Source organism: Pogona vitticeps, chromosome 3, assembly GCF_051106095.1.
Source record: "Pogona vitticeps strain Pit_001003342236 chromosome 3, PviZW2.1, whole genome shotgun sequence".
Lineage (NCBI taxonomy): Eukaryota > Metazoa > Chordata > Lepidosauria > Squamata > Agamidae > Pogona > Pogona vitticeps.
This window is the reverse complement of record NC_135785.1, coordinates 181,327,796-181,355,398: the sequence shown is the minus strand read 5'-3', so window position 1 is coordinate 181,355,398 and position 27,603 is coordinate 181,327,796. Positions and strand designations below refer to the sequence as shown.

The window sequence follows — 27,603 nt, the reverse complement described above, 5'->3', positions numbered from 1 at the left end:
ATCATCGTTAAGTGAGGCACCACTGTAGTAAACTTGAGTACTTCATATCTTCAAAACCTTAAGAAAGGTTTCCATTAAAATCAAATTGATAGAATGTTCTTATTGGTACAGGAACGATGCAAGCTTCCAAACATAACTGCCAGTTAAGAGAGGATCTTCATGGTGACTAAGAGGCTGGGGTGGAAAAGGTTGGCCCTGTGCTCTGCTTGCATTGCACTAAGCAAGAGCACCCTCTCCTCCTTTCCAGCATTCAAGTAAGGGGGAAGGCACAACCATCCATTCACTCCAATGAGAGCCATTTTAAAAGCCTAAATGCAACAGGGCAGGTTAGGATATCTTCCCTGTATCCACTATCTGTGTGATGCACGTGAGCAAATGAACGTATTGGTGGGAGGGTGTGAACTGAAGTCTGTGTGGATTTGTACAGATCTGTATAAACATCAGTCTTTCCTTCCGGCTGCTTATTCGAAGACAGATAGAGACCTGAGCTGTTGCAATGGAAATATCTAGCTTTACTTTTGGCATGCTATGGAATAAAGCTGGCACACAGCATTTAATAACATGAATTTGAACACTTTTTTTTAAAAAAAATGTGTCATCAAGTCAGTTGTGACTTCTGGTGACCCTTTTTCAAGGTTTTCCAGGTAGAGAATACAGTACAGTGGTGCCTCGCTAGACAATGAATCAATTGCACTGAAATCACTGTTTAGTGAAATCATTGTCTAGCGAAAAGCATTTCCCTACTGGAATGCATTGAAACCTGTTTAAAGCGTTCCAATAGGGAAGAATCGTCATTGTCTAGCGAAGATTGTCCATAGGAAAGCTGCTTTGCGAACCACCGATCAGCTGTTTAAATTGCTGTCTTGCGAAGCTTAGATCCCCAAAACACCCATTTTGCGAGTGCGGAGGAAGCTGTCAAAATCGTTGTCTAGCGAAAATCAGTTTGCGAAGCATTGTCCAGCGAAATTCCCCCATAGGAATCACTGTTTTGCGAATCGGTACAGCGATTGCAAAAAGTCAATGTCTAGCAAAAAAAACCTGTCATGCGGAGTAACTGTCTAGTGAGGCGCCACTGTATTCAGAAAGGGCTTACCATTCCCTTCTTCTAGGGGTGCCCTGAGACGGTGCAGCTTTTCCAAGGTTACATAGGCTGGATCTATCTACAAGAGATACAGGGGGGAACTCCCAACCTCTGGCTTCACAGCCAGATACCTAAACCACTGAGCTGTCCAGCCAGCCCAATAAAAACTTCTAAGACACTAGTCAACTTGTATCACTCATAAGATAGGATTTTTTAATTTATTGCTGTAGAACATATTTCATGCAAAAATGCTGGAAAATGAATATGCCTTGTCCATTTTCTGACACTGCTACCAATTACATTCTTAAATACACTACAGCATTAGAGAACACACCATGACTCAGATGCAACACCAGCTGGTATGTTTTGCCACTCTGCCTTTGCCATATCATTCAGCATAACATTATTCATTTAGAAAAAGTATCCAGTAGCTTCATTAGTTTTTACAATGGTAAAGGTCCCCTCCTTTTTTTTAATTAAAAGAACAATGCCGTATTGCCACGAGTATCTCAATTCCTGGTTAAAACAAAACATCTTTTTAGAAGCTCAGCTGGAAGTACGTCTCTGAAAATTAAGTCATGCAGCAACCAGGAGACAGGATGGGGGAGAAATTCTTTACAAACTCTTTACAGAGGCTAAATGGGCCAGGAAACAACTTATTTTCTCTTGCATGGTCAGCTTCTAGGAGAGCTCTGGGGAAAAACTAAACAAAATACAGGGCAACCACTTTTTTGCTTAACACTGTTACACTTAGCAAACCAGACTGAGGTGCTTGATAAGCTCTGCTGCTCTGTTCCACGCCTGCAGAAATCAAAAGGGAAAAAAAAAACAACCAAGCAACCACAGACAGGTAGCAATCCATTTTCATACTGCCCTGGTATGACTCACAATAAGTTAGCAACAGACAGAGACAAGGATAGGAAAGCAAGAGAATGAAATGCCAGGTCTCAACAATAATAAGCAATTGTAAAGTGTACACCTGTGCACATGTGCAGGGTTTGTTTCTCTTACAGTATCATGGGATAAATGTCGAGGAACGTGTCACAGCTATGGTGTGGAAGCCATTTTAGAGCTCCAGGTATCACTTGTTATCCCTGCCGGCAGTGTCATGGAGAAAACTGCTCTGAAGTTACCATTCCACATGAGTCACTAAATGCAGGCAGTAATGTGAAAATTAGCCCTTATTTGGTCTTTCATGCCCCAAATACATCTTTAGAGAATTCAAGTCATTCTGGTGTGCAGCATAAGGTTAGTTGCAGGCATGGTTCCCCAACTCATGAAATGTGCTCCATGAAAGGACACAAAATGGTCAGAAGGGGCTAAGAGATGCTCATGAGACCATGGCCTTATTATAATTGCTATGCTAACAGTGGTGGGGATGGGGAGACTCTTGAGCTCTAGCCAGAAGAGGCCATCTCACAGCAGAGAGGTTGTTGCCTACCAGCGATGAGACGACAGGACACCAACAACTAACAATGTGCACATGGTATTTCACGAAGTATAATAGGACCAGTCCTTGCCCCGAGAACATTAGAATCTAAACGCAAAAAAGAGAAGCAATAGGAAGAAAGAGAAAGCAAGCACAAAGTAGACTGGGGAGAGGAAGCATTTGCTGTCTGTGATTTTACTGGCTGTCAAGGGACAGGTCAGGAGTCACATTATTGCTTGTTCCATATGCAAGCAATGACACCTTTAACCTGATTCTCTCAGTTCTAGAAACACACTGATTAATTTTATTTTTTTAAACTGTACTACCACGTACTGATGACAAATCAATTTCAGAAACAGTCAGAAACCTTGTATTCTCGAAGGCTTTCACGGGTTGGGATCCGATGGTTGTTGTAGGATCAAAAAGCTGATCTCACAGCTATAAATACTCAACTATCCCACAAACTGCACCAGAGCACAGACAGAGTTCTGACTCCTGTCCTCTGAAGATGCCGGCCACAGAGACTGGCGAAATGTTAGGAAGAAAAACCTCAAGAACATGGCCAAACGGCCCGAAAAACCTGCAACACCCAGTCAGAACCCTTCTCTCCCCAAATCAATGTCTTCAAAATACAGTAGGACCCCCACATCCGTGCAATCAGTATCTGCTGATTCACTTATCCATGATCTGAAACTATTAAAAAGAGTAAAAGAAAAATCTTAGAAATGAATATTTCTAAAGATGAAGTTCCAAGAACTGGCCATTAAAAGGAGTCAGAGACCACACTATATATAACATTCACTATTAAAATGGTGTTCGCTATAATCTGCATTTTTCAGCATCTGTTGGGGGGGGACTTGGAACCAATGTCCCACAGATTCCTACTGTAATAGGAATAAAAAGCAAAACAATTAAGTTGCCAGGAGTACCATGTGTATCTTGTTGGTACACAATACACAAGTTCCTCCAACCCAGTAACACCTCAGCTAGTTTACATGCACATACCTGCATTTGTATAAACTACTAGCGATAAAACAATAACTTTTTCTTCTCCAGTTAATAAGAGAGAATGCTACACAAAGCTTTGGTTTTGTCATTTTAACAGCATCTCAGGAAAAGAAATGTGCTTTATTGTTACTTCCGTACATCAAAATCTCTTATGTTAATATAAAATGTTAAGAAACTTATAACACTCAATTATAAATGCACGTTTAACTTCACTCTTGGAAATACTGTTTGCTGTCCCTAATTTGAGAACTGCTAATTCCTCCTTCGGGGGGGAAAAAAACAAACATACAATCGCTCAGGATAATGGGATTCTACAGTTTTGTTACAGGAACTCAGTTTTGTAATTCATCCACTGCACTAAACAAGTTGTTGGCTTCATAGAATTCCACGATTTGTTCCACCGTTTCATTTCTGATTCCAAGGCCAAATTTTCCAACAATGTTTGCGTCTGCTTTATCTCCTACTTTTAAATCCTTCTCACCTATGATTATCAGCACATCCAGTTCCGGTGTACGATCAGGTTCCTCCTGGATACTTGCACACAGCTTTCTATTTATTTTTCTTCATCATTTGGTGCTGACAAACCTGAATTATAGAATTATGCTATAGAATTATAACATTGATAGTTTTTTCCAAGTAGTCTGATTGATATTACTCAGTCAAATTTTCACTATAGCCCCTAACAGCTTGTGCAGTCATTAGAGCTATACTGTTGGGGGTTGGGGGGAGGGTGTTTGTTTTTGCTATTTGGAAAAGTTAAGTACTTTGTAATGGTCCAATTAAAAATATCCTCGTACAGACCTTTTTATTTGATGATGCCAAGTACTGCAATGCTTAAACGTTGTCTTTCTTTAAGGTTTGAAGTTCACCTTGAGTCATACTTCTCACATTCCGTGTTCCAATTACATATGTCAAACAGTATAGGACTTGTGGTTGTTGTGGGTTTTTCAGGCTCTTTGGCCATGTTCTGAAGGTTGTTCAGTATAGGACTTCTCTTTTTTTTCTCTGTGCGCATTGGCTACTAGACATACTTTTTGGCTTTATTCCATTTTTTCCCCATTAGGAACAGTGATATCTGGACTTGCTTTTTGCTATTCCTCAGTAGCTGATTGAGGAGGAAATTTCATTTCCCAGCACTATTACTTTTTTTTGGGTTATCTCACTTATAGCGGTTTCAAGGTATGAAATATTCAGAAGTGGTTACCACTGCCACAGAGCAGCCAAAGTCAGCTTGAGATCCAGTGCTGTTGTTTCTGAAACATCCTCTGATAATAGCTCATCTCCCAATAACTGTATTTCAGGTGTTTTTCCACCCCCAATCAACATTGGAACTATAGGTTCTCTTCTGCTGATGTGTGGGAATGTATGCCATAGCTAAACATATAAAGGTATTTCTTGTCATGTTAATATCCATGTTGTATGAACCATGTTGATCTCCTCATGTGATGTAATATGGTGTGTTACTGAGCAGAGCGTCCTATTGGCTCATGTAAACCTGACAGTTGATGTTATGTAACCGGTAAGAGAATAAAAGGAGGTGCCAGGCATCATTGGAGGAGCTGATATCACAGAGAGCTGAGCTGTCTTCACAGAGAGCTGTTATCACTGACCATTTGAACAGCAACTTCAGCCAATGATCCTGAGCACGCTTTGAAAAGATTAAGATTAATTCGACTGCAGTCTCCTTATTTCAGAGGTCTCTCCCTCCGGAACCTTTCAGGGACCTCTCCCATCACCACAGGTTGTTGGAGCCGGATTCCAACACTGATGCGACTGTTGATCCTGAGAGGATGGATGTACTTAAGTCTGGTGTTTTCCTTACTATTGCCCATTGGGTTACCTTTCCAGCAATCCAGACTCAAGCGTCTAGTTTCCTGACAAGACTCACGTTTTGACAAGTCTTTTTTCAGCTTCCCTGCCATATTCAGACTCCCTCAACAAGTTTAGGTATGCAAGTATCCAAGAACGGTAGTCCGTAGTTAAAGTATTGTAATCTATGTAGACATAAAAACAGAATTAGCCTGAAGCTTTAACAGGAGTTTTTTTTCCTTTCCTTTCAGTGCATTTTTTTCATCATCCAATCATTCTGGATATAGATGTATAACACCCCAATGTACTCAGTAAGACTGTGATTGTTTAACATTTTTGATGCCATTAATGTACACACAATTTATTATTTATTAAAAACATTTTTACCCCGCCTTTCTCCTTGAGGGAGAGGGATGTGGTGGCACTGTGGGCTAGACCGCAGAAGCCTGTGCTGCAGGGTCAGAAGAACAAGCAGTCATAAGATCGAATCCACGCGACGGAGTGAGCTCCCTTTGCTTTGTCCCAGCTCCCGCCAACCTAGCGGTTCAAAAGCATGCAAATGCAAGTAGATAAATAGGGACCACCTCGGTGGGAAGGTAACAGCGTTCCGTGTCTAAGTTGCACTGGCAATGTGACCACTGAAGATTGTCTTCGGACAAAACGCTGGCTCTACGGCTTGGAAACGGGGATGAGCACCGCCCCCTAGAGTCGAACACGACTGGACAAAAATTGTCAAGGGGAACCTTTACCTTTACCTTTTCTCCTTGAGAGGACCCAAGATGACTCAAATAATCAAAAAGACAATGTACAAACTTCTGCAAGATTGTTTTTAATTAGAAGGTGTGTGTGGGTGAAGATGAGAAAATTGGTTTGTTTCGGTGCCGTCGGGTAGCTTCAGAAAAAAAGAGTTCAGTGAAACCAGAGGAAAATGAGTCCACTAAAAACATGGGATGGACATGTGGTTGCAGAGGCATATAACTGATAGGCAGTAAAAGGGTCAAGAACTGAAGAAAAGGCATGATATAATTTTGAACATGACTTGATCTACAGGGCAAAGTGAAGAAAATGACTGAGAAACCATGATCTTGTGCAGTTAATAACAGACTGTTAAATGACTTCGGAAATTTAAAGAGAAATAATTTAACTCTGAATAATAGGGAGAATGTGGTAAGAAATGCAGTATAAAACAAATCAGAAGAAGTAACAGGCAATGACTAAATTCCCTGGCAGGAGATAACTTTGAAGAATCATAATATACATTATTCATTTAAAACCAAAGTTCATTGCACAGGACATGACTGGCCCATTACTTCCTATTTCTAAAAGAAGACCTTTAAAGGCCTAACGTAGATCCTGTGGTGAAACAGTATTTCTATGGCAATCCTTCTGGGGCTTCTTGGGGATATACCATTTTAGGGCAATCTGAGAACCATTCTTTTTAAGGAGTGTCAAGACACGGGAGGAGCTGTAACTCCTCCATTACACTTCCAAGATCCAGGGAGGACAACACTGCCTCCTCAAAATCTCAGGAGTTTGACTATCCATGGCCTCCTAATAGTTTATCAATAAGTACCAATCCCAGGAACCTTTCTCTAAGAAACAGGGCGGAGGAAGACGTTGAAGAGCATAATGAACAATATCCTCAACCATGTTCTGATCAGATGATACATGGTGGTTAACTGGGACACCATCATATCTACCATCTAAATCTGTAGAGGGAAGCCTCCCGTTCACAAGTTTGATCCAGCCTGTAGCTGCCTTAATCTAGCCTGCCAAGGTTTCTGAAAAACCCTGGATTTCAGAACTGGCTTCATGCATTTCGTACCTTCCTTGACTGATAGATTTTAAATGAATCACAGACATTGCAGATAGTTTCAGAAATGTACAATTTCTTGAAGAAATCTTTGTTGACACGGACCTATATGCATATGCCTGCCTCTACCAAGGCTCTAAATCAATTCTGTATGCAACAGAAAATACCTAGAAAATGTTACATTTTTCAGAAGTGACTTCAGTTGAGAGATTGTAGAACAGAATTACCGTTTGAAGCATGTCAATGGTTCTAAGAAACAAACTTGAGAATGTGATTTCTGCAATCTTAGCTAAAACGTTCTGGATTTTATGTATAGGAATCTAATCTATGTCCACATCGGCATAGTTGAAGCACCAGAGGGCAGGTCACAGAGATCTTCTGATTTATTAAGACTATATTAGGGCACTATATACACCTTGCAAAATAAACATGTAGTTTATGAAGAAAATTAGAAATACAAAGTATTAGGTCAATGGCTTTACCAAAATTAGTAACAACTGTGGGATCTGGCAGGTTTCCATTTTTACAACAAGTACATTCAGAATTGCCCTGGAATTGAATCGCTTTCGCAGTTGATTCACCAAAAATCCCATCTGATTCAATGCAACTTGCTACATGAAGGAACAAAATTTCAGCCAGTTAAATATACTAATTTATACTTCAGAGATAGATAGATAGATAGATAGATAGATAGATAGATAGATAGATAGATAGATAGATAGATAGATAGATAGATAGATAGATAGATAGATAGACAGACAGACAGACAGACAGACAGACAGACAGACAGACAGACAGACAGATAGATAATAGTAGTTTTTCAACTACTTCTTTCAGAACTCTAAGCAACACTTGTTACTGTCTTTATGTGGCATCAAGTCATCTCTGATGACTCTATGAATGACTGATCTCGAAAACCAACAAAGGCAGTGGTTAAGGAATTTGGGGGTTGTAGTTCAAGAACATGTGGAATTCCAAACTTGGAAATCACAGATGTATGTAAACTCAATAACTATTTTACCATTTCCACCTAGAATTTAGTTTAGGACAGTACTGTGGGAGTTGTTACGGAAAGTATTACGTGAATGGACATTAAGAAAATTCTCAACTCCCTCTCCTGTAAGGTTATTCAAGTCACAGCAAACAATTCCCATATCTACTTAATTTGTTGATGATTTTGCTTTAAAAGTGCTTTTAGATGTTTGGATTTGAAGCAAAATTAACTTCTGGCTTAGATCAGTGGAAAATGAAGACAGGATTAATTGCACGGTCCCTTCCCTAAACAAACCATTCTTTTTGAATAGGATTGAATGTCAATGACTGCCAGCATATCAATTCTACCTAGGTATTGCTTGTTTCTATATTTCAAATACTACAAATTAAATAGTCTCTTTGGACTTAAAAGAGGGCTTAAATAGAGTTAACACTCTAAAGATACTGTCTTTTATTTTACTAAAAGAGTGTGATTTGTAATTTGACATTGAATAAAGAGTATGGAAATTAGTGCCAATTTTCTGAGATTGAAGCTTGTAAAAGCATTTCCCAAATCAAATTATTATTAAGGGATTGATACTAGCAGTTTTCAGTTATGTTATTCTCCTGGTGGCAGTGGTGGTGGACCTACATTTTGGGCCCCCTGAAATCTGAACTCTTATGGGGGCCCCTTTGCAACCAGCTGTTATTTTCTTCAATGAGGTTGTTCCATGACAGATCACCATCATTTTTTTAAAATGGAGATGAAAGTCACTTCATAGTAAATCTGCCCCTAGGTGGTGGTGGTATGTTGGATGAAATAACTGTGCAAGATATGGAGCTGATTTTTTTTCTTAACACTCAGTCACTATACTTTCTGAAAGGTTTTGGTTCTTATCTATAAAAGCCGCCATGGCTTGGGTCCTTGCTACTTGTCAAAGTGCATTTCCCAAGAACATCTACCTGTGCCACCAGATCCTTGCAGGCCATGCTCTTGTGGGTCGCCACACTGAGGGAGGCTAGAAAGACTTCCACCAGAGCATGAGCCTTCTCAGTTGTGGCACCAGCTCTAGAAGTTACTAAAAATGATTATTTTCAAAGAGGCTTTTGATGGCATCCTCTAATGATTATCAAATTTGTGCTGGTCATCTTTTGTTTGACACTCTTGATGTGTTTGTCTCTTATTGCTGATGGATTTTTTTGTTTTTGTTTTTATTTCAAATTATTGTTTATTGTTAATTTGTATAGTTATATATTGCATTTGATTAATTTACCTGTAACTAACTAACTAACTTCTGTTGTGTTTTGCTAAAGAGATCAATGTGAAAGTCACCAAAAATTTATTATGATCCAATGTTGTTACCAGCACATGGCTGTCTTTTTTCCCCCTAAGGAGATCCCATGTTTTGAGGCCAACAGCGTCTCCAACCTCAGTTTTTTTTAGTCATGGTGAAAATTATCACCACTAGTTAACAGTTGTACTATGGGCTTCACGGTCTGTTTAGAAAAAAAAGTGACAATTTGGAGCACTGAGAGAGAAAAAAGTCTTGAGAGCTAAGAAGGGAGGGTGGCACTGTTGATGGAAAGAAGAAAGGGCATGACATTAGCTTGAAGTGGTGAAGGAGCCCATTATCCACTTGGCTAAACTGAGCCCATGCCTTAAAAACTAGAATTAGAATTAGTTTAGTAGGATTAAAAGTGAAGTATATAATTAAAGCACGATACAATCTACTTGAATATAACTTATGAAGAATATCCTGTATTTCTAATTTTTAGGTAAAGGTAAAGATTCCCCTTGACAATTAGTCCAGTCGTGTCCAACTCTAGGGGGCAGTGCTCATCCCCATCTCCAAGCCATAGAGCCAGCGTTTGTCTATAGACAGTTTCTGTGGTCACGGGGCCAGTGCGACTAGACATGGAACACCGTTACCTTCCCACCAAGGTGGTACTTATTTATTTACTTGCATTTTTACATATTTTCAAAAGCTAGGTTGTCAGAATCTGGGACAAGCAACGGGAGCTCACTTCGTCGTATGGATTCGATTTTACAACTGCTGTTTTTCCGATGTTGCAGCACAGAGGCCCCAGGAATTGGGATTAGAATTTTGTAGCTTCTCTCTCTCAGAGAAAAACAAAGGGGAAAATCCCTCTTTTCCCCCCTTCCAATGAGATTTCTCTGCATTGTTTTTTTAAAGAACTCTCACATGATTTCTCTGAAGGTTCATGTCTATTCCCCCGCCTGTCCCCCCGGAAGCAGCACAGGATTATTATCGTTCAGTGGTTTAGGCATCTGCCTGCAGAGCCAGAGATTGGGAGTTTGATTCCTCCCTGTGCCTTCTTGACAGGGGGTGGACTCTGTTATCCATAGGGTACCTTTCATCTCTGTAGTTATAAAGTTGTTATTGTTGTTTTGTTGTTGTTATTATTATTCACCTGTAGAATAGCATCTTCCCTGCACTGTTTTCCTGTGGAAAGGGCAAAAGAAATGCCAAGTGGCATAAGATTGTTAGACTTCCTGGTCAAAATGGCCTGCACAGATTTCACAGGGGAGGACATTAAGTGACTCAGAATTTGTTATTTTTCTACACAGAGCAACAGGAGAAAAATGGTGGTAAAGAATAAATACGTGAAAGGAAAAATGAGACCAGGGTCTTGGTTTTGTGGGACATTTGGAAATCTCACAGACGCAGAAGGAAATCCTGACATACCTTGGTATGGCTAATATGCAGAACATCACTGGGAATGTAGAATTTTGCTAGCATCTATAACATCTCTTCTTTGGAATGCCCTTTCTGAAGATGCTAATTTGCCCCCCATTGCCTGCCAGATGTTGAACTGATTGCTGACGGAGTCTGTGGCTCACATTTTTTTACCCTTACATTTTAAAAAAATTGTTTTAATTTGTTTTATATACTTCAGTTCAAAGTGTATATACCAGTTTGAATGTTTTGTAAGCAAAATGGTAAAATGAATAGTTAAAATTTTATCATATAGATACCAAAAGACAGTTTTGTGTATGTTTAATGTAATATACATTTCTATTACTTTTAGTTTCTTTTATATTGAATTGTTTTGTGAAGGCAGAAAGATGTGAGACTACATGGTCATTTTAAGAAGCATCCTTTGAGCTCCCTTTTAGATTTGTATTCAGAAATCCTTGTGGCAAACCCTATTTACAGATCAGTGTGCTGCCATGAATACTCTTTCCTAGTTTACATACCGTATTTTTCGCTCCATAAGACGCACCAATTTTTTAGGAGAAATCTAAAACCTAAAAATTGGTGAGCCTTATGGAGAGGTCCGTCTTATGGAACACACCCTAGGACACTTTGGAGGCTCACCCAGCCCCCCCATGGAGCCAGCAGGGGCAAAATCACCAGCTTCTGGGAGTCTTCTGAAGCTTCCCAAGCCTCAAAAGACTCCCAGAAGGTGGCAAATTTGCCCCGCTGGCCCCGTGGGGGGTAGGTGGAGCGTTGCAAGGGCCCTGGAAGGCTCACTCGGACCCTTACGACGCTCCCCCACCCCCCACGGGGCCAGCGGGGGCAAAATCGCCAGCTTCCAGGAAAAGGTCCTTGAAGCTTGCGATTTCGCCCGCACTGGCCCCATGGGGGGGTGGAGGGAGCGTCGCAAGGGTCCAAGTGAGCCTTCCAGGACCCTTGCAACGCCCGCCCATCTGGAAGCTGGCGATTTTGCCTGCACTGGCCCCGTCAGGGTGGGAGAGCATCGCAAGGGTCCTGGAAGGCTCACTCGGACCCTTGGGAGGCTCCCCCCACAGGGCCAGTGGAGCCGAAATCGCCGCCTTCGCGGCGTACAGACTTTCCCCCCACTTTTTTTGGGGGGGGAAGTGCGTCTTATGGTGCAAAAAAATACGGTATATACAAAGACTTTTGAAATATTCATTCATTTGTATCAGGCTAAACTTCATTTCCAATTGCCTAGTACAAACATTCTTAATTCTAAATTGGGTTAATGAATATTGCAGATTACTTAAGATTACCTCAGCAGATTGACATTCATAAGAGTCTGGGTATACTGTATAAATATCCTTCAAGCAAGTGGTGTGAGTCTAGCTATTTTAAATATTTTGTTTAAACGTGTGTATCATCCTGTGTATGTAGGCATACACATATGAAGGGAAAGAAACCAAAATTGTTTTTAAAGAGATTAACAGTAAGATGTTTCTGGAACAGTGAGAATTGATGTGCACCCATTCCCCTTTCCCACCCTGCTTCAGGGGTCAGAAGAAACACAAATGTTGAAAAGAACATGTGTGTGTGTGTGTGTGTGTGTGTGTGTGTGTGTGTGTGTGTGTGTGTGTGTGTGTGTGTGTGTGTGTGTGTGTGTGTGTGTGTGTGTGTGTGTGTGTGTGTGTGTGTGTTTGTATTCAGGCTGTGGGGAGGGGCATGATTGGGTGAGTGTTAATGCTTTGTTACTTGTTTAAAGATTTGAACAATGTCATGTAGGAAATTTTTAAACGTTTATATTACAGAAAATCTATCAACATATATTTCACTCTTTGTATAATTGTAGGAGGAGTTCTGTTTTCCTCCATTTCTCTCAAGTAAGGGAACCCTTAGGGATCATGGCAGCTGAGATTTGGGTCCAAAATAGTCTGCTTTGTAAGAAAAGCAGTGTTTTCCAAAATAATCAGGTAATACATTTTGAAACTTTAGAGTAGTCCCACTCTTATGTCTGAAGAAGTGCACTTACGCCTTGTTGTGTTGTCAGGTAAACTGAAAGCAATTGAATTCAATTATGGTTTGAAATTTGAGATTCAAATAGAATATGGGTGTAAGTGCAGGATGAACAGTCTAAGGCTTCAGATCGTAATTTCAAGGTGAAGCAGTTGGCCTGGGACATGCCACCTGTAGATTACTGTGCATCTATTCAGGCTCTTTTTGGTGGGTCTGTTTGGCTCCTAAAGTAATTGAAGCCCATCAGTATAAGCAGTACCTGAATCTATAAAGTGGTAGCTTTTATATGAAAGGTCTCAGAGACAGTGAATTTTCCCTACGGGCTATTTCCAGATGTTTAGTATTGGTTTTACAAGATAAGGTGTATCAGTTCTTATTATTCTCACCTAAGGACAGCCATCTTTTTAGAAATGTGGTGTTTTCTCTCAATAAATAAATTAAAGGCAGTAGCCAGTTAGATCAGGGACTGGCATCTGGGGGGGCATGAGCTGAACGTGCCCTATTTCACACTTATGGGTTGACCTCTGCCTCCAAATGAAACTGGTCACTGGAAGGCCACTTCTAGTTTCTAACATTGTGGCTTTGACAGGGAGGAAACTGAAGCATTAAGTAATTTCTTAAGGTGAACTTATAACTTACAGTTATATAAGTTTGTTGTTGTTTAGTTGTTAAGTCATGTCTGACTCTTTGTGACCCAATGGACCAGAACATGCCAGGCCCTCCTGTCTTCCACTGCCTCCCGGAGTTGGGTCAAATTCATGTTGGTAGCTTCAGTGACACTGTCCAACCATCTCATCCTCTGTCGTCCCCCTCTCCTCTTGCCCTCACTTTCCCAACATCAGGGTCTTTTCCAGAGAGTCTTCTCTTCTCATGAGATGGCCAAAGTATTGGAGCCTCAGCTTCAGGATCTGTCCTTCCAGTGAGCACTCAGGGTTGATTTCCTTCAAAATGGATAGATTTGTTCTCCTTGCAGTCCAGGGGACTCTCAAGAGTCTCCTCCAGCACCACAATTCAAAAGCATCAATTTTTCGGTGGTCAGCCCTCTTTATAGTCCAGCTCTCACTTCCATACATCGCTTATGTAAGTTAATGACCTACAATTAATTACCTATATCATTAACAGCCCTGCTCAGCTTTTGTAACTCAAGGCTGTGGCTTTCCTTACTGAGTGAATCCAGCTCATATTTAGAGTTCCTCTTTGCCCTCCTGCTTTCAACATATTCCAGGATGATTTCATTTTTCAGTGAGTTTTAACTTCTGTGCCCAAAGTAAGATAGCTTCAGTTTTCTCACTATGGAACGTGCAATACTCTCTTCCCATACCACATTTCAAATGAATTAATGTTCTTCACATCTAGTGCTCATCTTTTGGCAACCATGCTTTTTTTGTACAGGTATTCTATAGGAAATGCTACCAAGCATTTGGTCCATAGCAAAGCAATGGAAAGTACGGTTCTTTCTTTATATAAACTATGGCGAGTTTAGTCTGCAAAAACACTTTGGATTCTTAACAGCAGAGTGGATTTGGTTTAAATCATGATTTAAATTTTTAAAATTGGATTTTTTTACAATTTTAAAAAAATCATTAAAATCAATTATTTTTTCAAAAACTCATTGACTTTTATCCACCCTGCTTAAACAGTAAAACAAAAATATTGAATGTTGTTTCTGCATGTTATTAACTAAATATTTCAGACACTATATCACATTTTTGCATCCACAAAAGAGTTCAGTCCAGTATTACAACTAAAAGCTGAATAACCATATTTGCAAACCACATGCCTCTCTGAAGATTTCCTACACTTTCTTTAGTTATATGGAAGAAGCGATGTAATTGTTAATATGTAAGCTTGCAAGAAGCCTCACTCATCCCACAGAAAATTGGTTGTATGAAGAGAGCACTGTCGCAGAAAATTAAGAATCATGGTTGACTGGTAGTGACAGGTTTCATTGTGAACAAGTTCAAGGAGTCATGTTTTTCAACACCCTGCTGGGCACTTGTTGTGGCTATTAAAGGAGGTAGAAGTCAACACAGGGAAGCATTCTCATACTCTAGAAATAGTTGAGGAGAACGCTGAATAGAAAGAGATACCCGTAAAACAATAAGGGTTAGTTCAGGCCCAACAACCAAATATAGTTTGGTACTACATTAATGAACTTTGTGTTTTCACCTCTCTTCCCTCATGTGTTCTCATTTCAAGGTTATGATACTAAGCACAGTTTGAACAAGGTCTGTAATCCTAATTTGTGAAAGCAGAACACACTCAAAATGGCAAGAACTTCAGACCACCCCATGCCCCCTCTCACTGCGACTGATTGCAAGCTTCCAATGGTTGGTTTTAATGGAGGACAGTGTTGTAGCGGTTGAACTACCTATAGCCAGCCTCTAAGCATCACTGTCTGTTGATGCTCTAGCTGCTTCACTGAAAGGGCTGATCACAGATAGTATAGATACCTGATCTCAGCCAGTACCAAGAGCCCAGAATTTACTCACTCCTCTCCAGAATCTAAATTTTTAAAAGTCCTATTTGTATAAAATCCTTTTTAAAAAAAAAATTTAAACTTGCTGGTATTGGATATTTACAGGGGATTGATGTGGATGTTTGTGATTGTGAGAGAGGCAAATAAAGGGTATCTCTATGTGAGAGTCTGTGAGCGGGAAGGTTATGTTTATGTAGTCTACGCACACACATGCCCTGACATCATCTATCACCAATCATATTCCTCACTGCAGCCTTCCATTAAAAAATGGTTCATATGAACCTGCTTCATACGACTCAAACAAATGAGCCCACAAATTTAAACCAGAAAAATACCAATGCTTTGTCCTTCTTTGCAAGCAAACAGTGGAAGAGGGAAAGCAGGACTGAGGGACATATGCACAATTTTCACAACAATGCCATTGAAAGACTCTTGGAAATTTGGATTATTGAGTGCTAAAAAAGTTACAATATTATTTTAAAGATTGGTTTAATCTATGCTCTTGCATACAGCCTGATTGTCTACAAATCAATAAAGTATTTGTGAAAAAAAACATACACATGCTTTTATCACTTTATGCATTTTAGATACAGTTATCTTTTGTAAATATTGCTTCTCAACTTCAGTTAAGCAAAAGCTCACAAAAGAAATGTCGCACCAGACTATTCAAGTTAAATAGACTAATAAGAAACATATCTTATTGAGCTGCTTTTCTCCATATAACTTAAACGCACCCAGGAACTTCCTTAATATAACACTGCCTCACAACAATCCCAGCACAAACACCATCAACAGCATGGTTCGAATCATTATCATAATCAATAACAACAACCAGTTTTTAAAGAGCATGCTGTGTTTCTGATCACAACGGCATTTTCCCTCCCCCTAATTAATTTGGCTTATTTTAAGGATCTGTTTTGCCAGTCTGAGTATTTTGATTTCCTGTTTCCAGCCTTATCAGGGGCACAGTGGTGCAGGAAATCACAGCGCCTGTTTTCTCCATATGTAGCAATCTAAAAAGCTAACTGCTTCTCATCTGTTGAGCCATCGCTGCACAGCTGAGCCCCTCCCATTACAAAACAATTTACATTCAGTCTTCTGTGCTACTTTGAAAGGGGTTTCCCCATGTACTGAGGCTAAACGTTTCATATACCATATCAGATATGCTGCTGCTTGATGCCTCATCTGCAGATTCCAACAAGGGGCCATATACCAGCAAAGAACAGATATAAAGATCTTCTTTAACATGCTCCAAAAAGTTATTAAGACATGTCTGTCATTAGGATCAGTTTTGGGATACCCTAGAGCAGTAAACCCCCTTCATGGATTTTTGCCATATTGTGGTGAAGGGGCTTGAGTAATTCAGAGAAGTTATGGGCTATGCCGTGCAGGGACACCCAAGATGGATAAATCATAGTAGAGAGTTCTGACTAAACGGGATCCACCTGATGCAGGAACTGGCAAGCCACTCCACTATCTTTGCCAAGAAAACTCCATGGACAGAAACAAAAGGATAAAAGATATGATGCTAGAAGATGACCTGTCAGGTCGGAAGGCATCCAACCTGCTACTGAGGAAGAGCGGAGGACAAGGACAAGTAGCTCCAGAGCTAATGAAATGGTTCGGCCAAAACCAAAAGGACGCTCAGCTGCGGACAGACCTGGAAGTGAAAGGGAAGTCTGATGCTGCAAAGAAAAGTACTACATAGGAACCTGGAATGTAAGATATATGAACCTTGGTAAGCTGAATGTGGTCAAACAGGAGATGGCAAGAATCAACACTGACATCCTGGGCGTCACTGAACTAAAATGGACGGGAATGGGCGAATTCAATTCAGATGATTATCATAAGAGCCTCGTGGCGCAGTGGTTAAAACGCTGTACTGCAGCTAAAACTGTGCTCACGACCTGGGGTTCAAATCCCAGGTAGCCGGCTCAAGGTTGACTCAGCCTTCCATCCTTCCGAGGTCGGTAAAATGAGTACCCAGCTTGCTGGGGGGGCAATGTGTAGCCTGTATAATTAAAATTGTAAACCGCCCGGAGAGTGCTTGTAGCGCTATGGGGCGGTATATAAGTCCAATAAATAAATAAATAAATAAATATCCACTATTGTGGGCAAGAATCCCGTACAAGAAATGGAGTGGCCCTGATAGTGGGAAAAGCTGTACTGGGATACAATCTCAAAAATGATAGAATGATTTCAATATGAATCCAAGCCAAACCTTTCAACATCACAGTCATCCAAGTTTATGCACCAACCACCAATGTTGAGGAGACTGACATTGACCAATTCAATGAAGACTTACAACACCTTCTACAACTGACACCAAAGAAAGATGTTCTTGTCATTATAGGGGAATGGAATGCTAAAGCAGGGAGTAAGTAGATAAAAGGAACAAAAGGTGAGTTTGGCCCTAGAGTTCAAAACAATGCAGGGCAAGGCTAATAAGAGTTTTGTCAAGAGAACAAACTGGTCATCGCAAACACTCTTTTCCAACAACACAAGAGACGACTCTACACATAGACATAATCAGATGTGCAATACCGAAATCTGATTGATTATATGCTCTGCAGCCAAAGATGGAGAAGCTCGAAACAGTCAGCAAAAACCTGGAGCTGATTGTGGCTCTGATCATCAGCTTCTCATAGCAAAATTCAAGCTTAAACTGAAGAGAGTAGGAAAAACCACTGGGCTAGTCAGGTATAATCTAAACCAAATCCCTTATGAATACACAGTGGAAGTAAAGAACAGATTTAAGGAACTAGATTTGATGGACAGAGTGCTTGAAGAACTTTGGATAGAGGCTCGTAACATTGTACAGGAGGCAGCAACAAAAACCATACCAAAGAAAAGGAAATGCAAGAAAGCAAAGTGGATGTCCAATGAGGCCTTGCAAATAGCAGAGAAGAGAAGGGAAACAAAATGCAAGGGAGGTAGGGAAAGTTACAGAAAATGGAATGCAGACTTCCAAAGAATAGCAAGGAGAGACAAGAGGGCCTTCTTAAATGAACAGTGCAAAGAAATAGAGGAAAATAATTGAAAGGGAAAAACCAGAGATCTGTTCAAGAAAATTGGAGATATTAAAGAAACATTTTATGCAAAGATGGACAGGATAAAGGACAAAAATGGTAGGGACCTAACAGAAGCAGAAGACATCAAGAAGAGATGGCAAGAATACACAGAGGAATTATACCAGAAAGACTTGTATGTTCCAGACAACCCAGATAGTGTGGTTGTTGACCTTGAGCCAGACATCCTGAAGTCAAGTGGGCCTTAGAAAGCATGGCTAACAACAAGGCCAGTGAAGGTGATGGCATTCCAGTTGAACTATTTAAAATCTTAAAGGATGACACTTTTAAGGTGCTACACTCAATATGCCACAAAGTTTGGAAAACTCAGCAGTGGCCAGAGGATTGGAAAAGATCAGTCTACGTACATCCCAATCCCAAAGAGGGATTATGGGGAAAACCAGAGAGTTCAAGAAAAACATCTACTTCTGCTTCATTGACTACACAAAAGCCTTCGACTGTGTGGACCACAGGAAACTATAGCAAGTTCTTAAAGAAATGGGAGTGCCTGACCACCTTATCTACCTCCTGAGAAATCTGTATGTGGAACAGGAAGCAACAGTTAGATTGGTTCAAAATGGGAAAGGAGTATGATGTATCATGTGAAAGTCAGGACTGGATGAATCCCAAACTGGAATTAAGATTGTTGGAAGAAATATCAACAACCTCAGATATGCAGATCATCACCTGGCAGATATGCTTTGTCTGTATTCCTGCACTGAGCAAGGGGTTGGACTTGATGGCCTTGTAGGACCCTTCCACCTTCACTTTTTCATTATTCTCTGATTCTATCTGTGTTTGGCCTCTGGGCAGTATTCCTAAATAGGCCATTACTAGTTGAAAGGTGAGGGGGTGGAAGTTGTGAAATATAGGCATTTCACTTAATACAAAAGTCAAGACAGAAGTAATGTTGCTCAGAACATAGTATGTAGAATAAGATTTTCTACTCCAAGACCAGGAATAAAACTAGGTTCAGCCATATCCAGATATCACTCCCCCCCTTTTTAAAATTCTGACAATAGAAACAACCCTGAATTTAAATCTGCTCCTCTTTGTTTAGCTGTTCCTGGGCTTGGATTTGAACAAAAAGCAACACACAGAGGCAAAACTCTAGATGTAACACACACAAATAATCCCAAAATAATAAGAACCCCAGTTCCAATTACAACATATCATAGGGTGAACAAATCCAGCATCCATGAAGTTATCCAAGACCAATCCCATGAACCTGAATTCAACTCTTCATAAGTTCTATCCCTATCATCACAATTCCTGCAAACCAAGTCTGCTAACACATCATGATCCAATACTAGTCCTTTTGAGGCATCATGGTACATACAGCGTGATTGCTTTATATATGCACACAGGCTGCCATGGTGCAGGAGCATCCTATCAATGGCTAATCTATGTTGCAAAACCATATTTTTGAAGGAAGCTACTTCAGCCTGTAATTTTGCTTGTATATCGATAGTGACATTCTCCAAGAGATCTATGGCTCCTGAAGTGTTATATACAAATGCTCCAAGGCGTGAATGACTTTATAGTGTTCTGCTGGAAAAAAGCTCCTTCCTACTTGAGTCTCTCTTGACCATTTACAGGCCTCCGGAGAAGACCTTCTGGTGACATGTGTGGCAAGATGCAAGAATAACTTGTATCTGATTTAATTCATTATTCAAGAAGGGTTGTTTGGGCAGCGGAATCTGTCCTGAAATACTAAGTCTTGAAAAATGTTAAATAACAATACCAACTGAAGGCAAATGTAACAGAAACAACTCACACATTAGTGCAAGAGCCATGGGCTTTTACATCTTATTAGAAAAATCCTCGGCAAATCATCTGGCCTGCCTTACAGTAATGAACATGACAAGAAACAATTTGCTGGAACTTTAGAGAGATGGCTAATTGAACAACATTGTTCCCGAAGCTCTCCTAGTTTTCTTCGCCAAATGTCTTTGCTCTATTCATCCTGCTACCTGCACCCCATTCCAGCACAGCAGGACACTTGTTTTATTGATACACACATCTCTATAGTACTTCGGTACTATCAACAGTGCAGTATTTAATTGCTCCATCTCCATCTTCCTTTCTACCTACACATTCTTACTCTCCCCCTTTGGGTACTAGGATTTTAGATTCTCCTGACAATGACACATACGCATTACTAATCATGTGCTTGAAACTCAGTAGCTATCAACTACTACAACAAAATGCATTACCATCTAATATTTCTTTGGCAGCCATGACTTCCATTTTAGAGGATTTAAGCATTACACTTGAAGTGGGGCCTTAGAGTCTCCCTTAGAGAGTATGTCACTAATTGCTTTCGTTTTGCCCGTTACTGCAGGAGCTGGTTTTATTTAAAAGGATCAGCAGAGACACTTTCTAAATATTGAAGAACAAACAAATACTTGTGTTGGTTCTGGCCCTATTAGTAATAAGCCTTTTTTCCCAGTCACCTGAAAAGGATGCAGTCTGTTTATATCACATAAACACACACAAACACACTCTGAATCAATCAGTCAAGGGATACAAGTTTAACAACTAATTAACTGTGATCACTTTTTAATTTACTCAGCTAAGGAGAAAACTGCACCTGCTCTCAACCATAAAGATTCTCTGTGTTCACTAAGAAGCCAAATTAGCATTATACATCAACTGCTTCTGAATGGACCCAAGCAGGAATGGGGAAAAATATAAAACTATTCCATTTATTACAAACACACAGCATCATCATAAAAAGGAACCTTCAAGTTCCCAGGGATCACTTAAAACATCCAGCCTCTAAAATTAGCTTGTAAAACAACAGATTATTCTTTCAAGCAAATCTTACTTTCAAATGCTTCAACAGTAGTCACAATCAATTATCACATTTACAGCCTTGTAAAGCAGCAGTGTCTGTATAGTTAAATGTCAAGGCTAAGCTTGGACTGGATTCCCCAACTCTGTGATACAGCAATGTGTACAGAATTTCTGATAAGAAACTATAAATATTTTTAACAGCAGCAGCAGGCTTTGATTTGTTTAGTTAATGTATTGATCCATTTGGAATCAAATAATAACACAGTTAGTGGCTAGGTTTTCATTTTCAGATATGAGAATTAGCAAAATGCTATAGCAAGATTTTATACTATATGATGTAATTGTCTTTGTATAATCGGGTCTATGACTGCATAATAAAACTTTAAGATTTAGTAAATTCACAGAAGCCATTTTTATCTGCAAGGACAAATAATAATAATAATACTTTATTACGATCAACAGATCAGATGTGAATAACACAGAACAACCACATAACAATAAACAGAATCAATACAACTATAATATACATTATGTGCGGCAAACTCGTGGGGAAACAAATTCCATAAATAACTGTTAGGAGCATACCCCTACCCCCAATTCATACATATTCATATATGCGTACATACAGTCGTGCCCCGCTGGACGATTATCCCGCTCTACGACGAATCCACATTACGTTGACGTTTTTGCGATCGCTTTTGTGATCGCAAAACTATGGCTTAAATGGGGGAATTTCGCTTAGGGATGATCGGTTCCCTACTTCGGGAACCAATTTTCACTTTACGACGATCAGCAAACAGCTGAACTTCAGGTTTCAAAATGGCCGCCGGCTGAAGAAAATGGCCCCCCAGTTTTCTAGGATGGATTCCTCGCTTCACAGGCACCGAAAATGGCCTCTGTATGGAGGATCTTCACTGGACAAGCAGGTATTCAGCCCATCGGAATGCACTGAACGGTTTTCAATTTGTTTCAATGGGTTTTTTTGTTTCGTTTGATGATGTTTTCGCTCTACAGCGATTTCATTGGAACAAATTAATATCGTCAAGCGAGGCACCACTGTACATGTATATATCTACAGGATTAAGGCACCATTTCTTGTCTGCAGACTAGTGCTACTGCACAAAAGCTGGCCACTTTAATCATTACTGATGGACACTGGTCTGCCAGCAGATAACATTTATAGTACTCATCATCTCTTCCGGGGATGCTTTGCAAAATTGGATGAATAAAAGTGTCACTGAAACCAGTGTAGAAGGAGTAATACAACAGAACATGGCCAACCGTCTCTACCACACCAGCCTCACAAGGACATAAGCGCTCTTCATAGGGAATGTTCTTGTATCTGCCTTCCAGCATAACTGAAGGAAGTACATTAAACTTTGCTAATGTAAAAGCTTTTCTATATTTTGGAAGGGTTAGAACATTCAAATAGCTTGCAGGTAAAAATGCCTGACTATAATCTCTAAAGCCAGGATGGGTCACAGCTATGCTGAAATGCTGTTGCAGCTCATTGTCTGTGATGCGCTGGTGTAGTTCCTGTTTTGCTTTTGTATATACTGTATAGCCCATTAACAAAATAGCACTTCTCGAGAGGCCCAAATTATTTAATTTCTCATTCATAGATCTTTTCCATCTGGACTGAAACTTATCAGTTAGCACTAGGGCAGCCAATCCCACAGGGGTGAAGAACATTTTTAGCCAAAAATTCAGCTTAAGTATCTATGCCCGAGACTCTATCAACATTTGGCTTGTTTCTAGTCGTAAAAGTACATTTGGCACACAACTAAGGATAGTTCTCAGAAATTTCATTTGAGTGGACTCCATTGCAATAAAATTTCTGTAACTACACCATTGTGCACCATATAACAACTGTGATAACACCTTGGCATTGAAGACCTGTATGGCTGATGGTATATGCTGACCTCCTTTTGCAAAGACAAAATGTATGAGTGACTTAATACTTCTCTGAGCATTTGCAATAGTGTTGGATAATTGAGCCTTCCAAGATCCTGAGGACTGGAAGATCACATCCAGATACAGTGGTGCCCCGTATAGCAAGGTTAATCCGTTCCGGATTAACCTTCGCTATATGAAATCTTCGCTAAGCGGGAAGTAAAAAGCCATTGGAACGCATTAAACTTCATTTAATGCGTTCCAAATCGGCCCTAAACTTCCCACTTAGAGAAGTTTCCTGGCCCCGGGCAGCCATTTTCGCGCCCTCCCCTCGCTTGCCGAGGGTGCGAAAATGCAGTGGGGGGTCATTTCGGGTCGTTTTGAAGCCGCAAAACAGCTGTTTTGCGGCTTCAAAACGGACCCGAAATGGCCCCGCGCCGCATTTTCGCGCCCTTGGCAAGCGAGGGGAGGGCGCGAAAACGCGGCGCGGGGCCATTTCGGGTCGTCCGCGGCCGTTTTGAAGCCGCAAAACAGCTGTTTTGCGGCTTCAAAACGGACCCGAAATGGCCCCGCGCTGCGTTTTCGCGCCCTCCCCTCGCTTGCCGAGGGCGCAAAAACACAGCGCGGGGCCATTTCGGGTCATCCAGCGCCCATTTTGGAGCCGCCGATCAGCTGATCGGCAGCTCCAAAATGGCCGCCGGACGCCCCAATCATCGCAAAGCGAGGGGATCCCCAAAAAAGGGGATCGCTATACGGATTCGTCGTTATACGGTGCGCTCGCTAAGCGAGGCACCACTGTATTTATAAGATTTAACTTGCTCAATTGGATGGTCATTTATTTGCCATTTATGTGTGACCCATTTCCTAGTAAACACTAAGACTTTTGATTTATCATAATTAATTACTAACTCCTAATTTTTACAATACAGTAATTGCCCAGGGCTCTTAATAACTGCCGTAAGCCAACACAGGTTAATGAGAGAAGTACCACATCATCTGCGTATAAAAGAGTAGATAGGGGTCTATCTGCTAGTTTAGGGGGATGAAAGTTGGTTCCAGATAAATTCTTGACCAAGGAGTTAATATAGATGTTGAACAAAGTGGGAGCCAATACACAGCCTTGTTTCACGGCAGCATATGTGGGGATGGCCTTGGTGAGGTGACCTGCCCTGTTACATCTCACCTTCAATCTGGTTTTTGCGTAGAGGCAGCGAATCAGGAGCAGGAGCTGCCTATCAATGTTGGTTGTCTCCAACTTCTGCCAAAACCTGTGTTGTGGAATCATATTGAATGCGGACTTGAAATCAATAAAGGCTGTATATAGTGCTCCTTTGGTCTTAAATGAATATTTATCCACTAGATGTTGTAAAACTATACCATGATCTCCTGTAGAGCGTCCTGATCAAAATCTTGCTTGCTCATCATCTAGAAGATTTTCCTCTTCCATCCAACTATGTAACTTCTCAAGAAGATGCTGGGCATACAGTTTACTGCTAACACTTAGCAAACTAATTGGCCTATCATTTGCGGGGTCAGCTCAAGGACAAATACTTAAGTGGTGGCACTGATGGTTGGGGAGCCATTCCTTTTTGTTCTTAAATTATTACTGTAACATGAATACCTCTCTTAAGACTAGTACTGAAGGGATAAACCAAGGCTTTGTTAAGTGGAATTAAAATAAAGTGTGGCTTTATTTTTATATTTTATTTTTATGCTCCTCTGTTACAATTTGTCTTTAATTTTGTTTGTCTTGTTTTACTATTTCATTGTATTGTGCAATAGGGCCCCTGTATCCACGGTATCAGTATCCATCATTTCATTTATCCATGATTTGCCACAGCCCTCTGTACAATATAGGAGGGTGCCCCCTTGTGGCCTTTGTCCCACCTCCTTGTATGCTATATAAAAGATACCTTCATACGCATGGATGTTTCAGGCATCCATGGTAGATTGTGGAACCGATCCTTCGTGGGTGCAAGGTTCCTAATGTAATAGACTAATATGTATTTCAAACAATAAAAATAAAAAAAAACTAACTTGGACATCACTTTGAAATAAGTACTGTCACCCGAATTTAGGCTAAGTTGCTCATAACAGATGGCACAGCTACTCCAGATATATGAGCACTTTTAGTGAGTTTTAATTTAAGGGTGGACCAACAGCCTTTCAGACGTTCAGATCTATGACAAGAACAGGTTGCTACTTTCTTGAAAACCCAATGGGTGGGCAGGTAGAGGGGAAAAGAACCACCCCATCTACTTTTGTCCCTGGCCTTGCTAACCTGCAGCCCCACCCCATAACAGATTGTCCCCATGGGAATGAAGCCTTCAAACCCCCTGCACGCACGGACACTTTTCCATCTTTATTCCAAATCCAAGTGGTTACAGATACTATGGTAACAGATTAAGGGGAAATGAATTCTCATAATTAACTCCTTTAGATTAATACCTACAGTGGGGCTGCTTGGTTCTTCTAAAGGAAACTCCGCTTTCCTTGACCTATACTTCACTGCCCAAATCAGATTTTATGCTCACTAATTTGGTGCTCATCAAATGTGCTGAATTGCTATGTTCTCTAACATCCCCAGCCATAATGGCCAGTGGTGAGGATGGGTACTGTGTAGCTGGGACCGGAGGACACTAGACTGGATAAATCTAATTGATGCAATAAAGTGTAATTCAGGGAAGGTTGAATTTCCACTAGGGCAAGCTAAGGAAAAGAAAATGTTTTAATCTAAGATTCATATGTTCTGGGTTAGGGAAGGCTGACACATAAATCACATGAACTCCAGGGTTAGAAAGTTTTCTTTCTGCAGTTTTTTCAAAGAAATAATGGCCCTTATTCAATAACGTGTCTCTCCCGATGGTAGCAAATGTAACCAGTCAGTGCTAATAAATATCATTAAGTGAGACATGTTTATTAAAGCAAGTTCTTCCCTTCCCTTTCCTTCCTTCTCCCCTCCCCTCCCCATGCCACTTATCTTATCCCCATTGGAATATCCTCCCTGTTGTTACACAAAAACCACTATATCTTACAGGTTTGGAGGACTCTTGAAAACACGTTGAGTCATCCAAATGCTGAAGTTTTCCCTAGCTTTTGGTTCTGGACTTTATACGTTTAAGACATTATGTGCTGTTTATCATTTTATGTTCAGTGCTTTACACCACTTAGATATTGCTGTAGTCTACACCTTATGCTAAATAAGAACAGAAGAGCAAAGGTGCATTTCCTTAAATTTGAATCACACTCTGTACTTAGAATCACGGAATCACAGAACAATTGAATTGGAAGGCACCTATAAGGCCATTAAGTCCAAACGCATGCTCAATGCAGGAATCAAAGCAGATCTGACATATGGTTGTTTGATTTTCTTTTGAATACTTCCAGCATTGGAGTGCTTACCACCCCCTCAGATAACTGGTTCCATTGTTGCACTGCTCTAACAGTTAAAACGTTTTTCTTGATATTCAGCCTGAATGTGGCTTCCTGTAACTTGAACCCATTATTACATGTCCTGCAGTCGAGGATGATTGCAAAGTCTTCTCAGTGATTAATTGTTTTAGCACATTCAAGCTTTGGATATATGTGTATTATTACAAAGGTTAATCTGTTTTAAGCTCCTCTGGTTGTGTCTAATCATGCCTAGTTAAATTACAGAATAGGGACATCATTTCAATTATTTACTTACTTTGGGAAATGGGGGAATGGTGCCAACTCCACCCAGCTTCTCCCAATTTAATTTCAGGCCAGTTTTCTATTTTTAAATACCCTGTCTAGGGAGAGAGAGAGAAAAAAAACAGTATTGCAAAAGCCACTCAGACAACTTCAAAGGATACATGAGTAGATCTAAAATTGTATTTTAAAATATCCTGAAGTAGAAAAAAAATGAAAGGCTGGGTCTGACTGTTCCTGGAAGAGATCATTCCTGCCATAGATAGTCCTCACGAGAATATGAGAAAAGCTCTGCTGAATCAGAACTAACGCCTAGCTACTCCAACATTCTGTTTAGCCAGTAGCCAACCATTGCATATGAAAGGACCAAAATAAGTTTCTCATTTCCAGGTCTTATTCTTTCTCTCAGACAACAAATTTCATTGAACACGGTGGACATATTATGGCTTTTTGAGAACGACCAGGCATGAACCTTATTTACCTATGTTCCATTTTCCTGCTTATAAACAGGGAAAAGTAACATTACAAATTATAATTTTTCATTTAGTTTCTCGTCTTTGAAGAAGGATAGACAGAAGATGGGAAATTGGGAACATTTGAGACTCACGTAATGCGAAACCGTGATTTGATATCACATCTGTATGAAACCACTGTGCCTTTTTCAGCATACAGTGGGGTCTTGACTTAAGAACAACTTGAGTTAAGAACATTTTGACTTAAGAACCGCTCTCATAGGAAAATATTGACTTGACTTAAGTACTTAGATTTGAGTTAAGAACTGAAAAAAAACCACGTGGGAGGCAGGGAAAGTGCAAAAAGTGAACTTTCAGTTAACTGTTGGCCAGTGAAAAGGGTGCCTGTCTGCTTCCTCACTCCTCCCAGTGTT

General features: G+C 40.4%; 1 protein-coding gene across 8 annotated transcripts in view; it reads right to left on the bottom strand.

Annotated features, from left to right (window-relative positions):
- The window catches only part of TBL1X (transducin beta like 1 X-linked), a 195,542-nt gene that overhangs the window by 79,695 nt on the left and 88,244 nt on the right, over positions 1-27,603 (bottom strand). The window contains exon 2 of one of the 8 annotated variants that reach the window (XM_072994386.2): positions 26,734-26,818. The exons of the other annotated variants lie outside the window; for them this stretch is intronic. The gene's annotated coding sequence lies outside the window, so the exon portion shown is untranslated. The remainder of the gene's footprint in view (positions 1-26,733; positions 26,819-27,603) is intronic. 8 annotated transcript variants of the gene reach the window in all.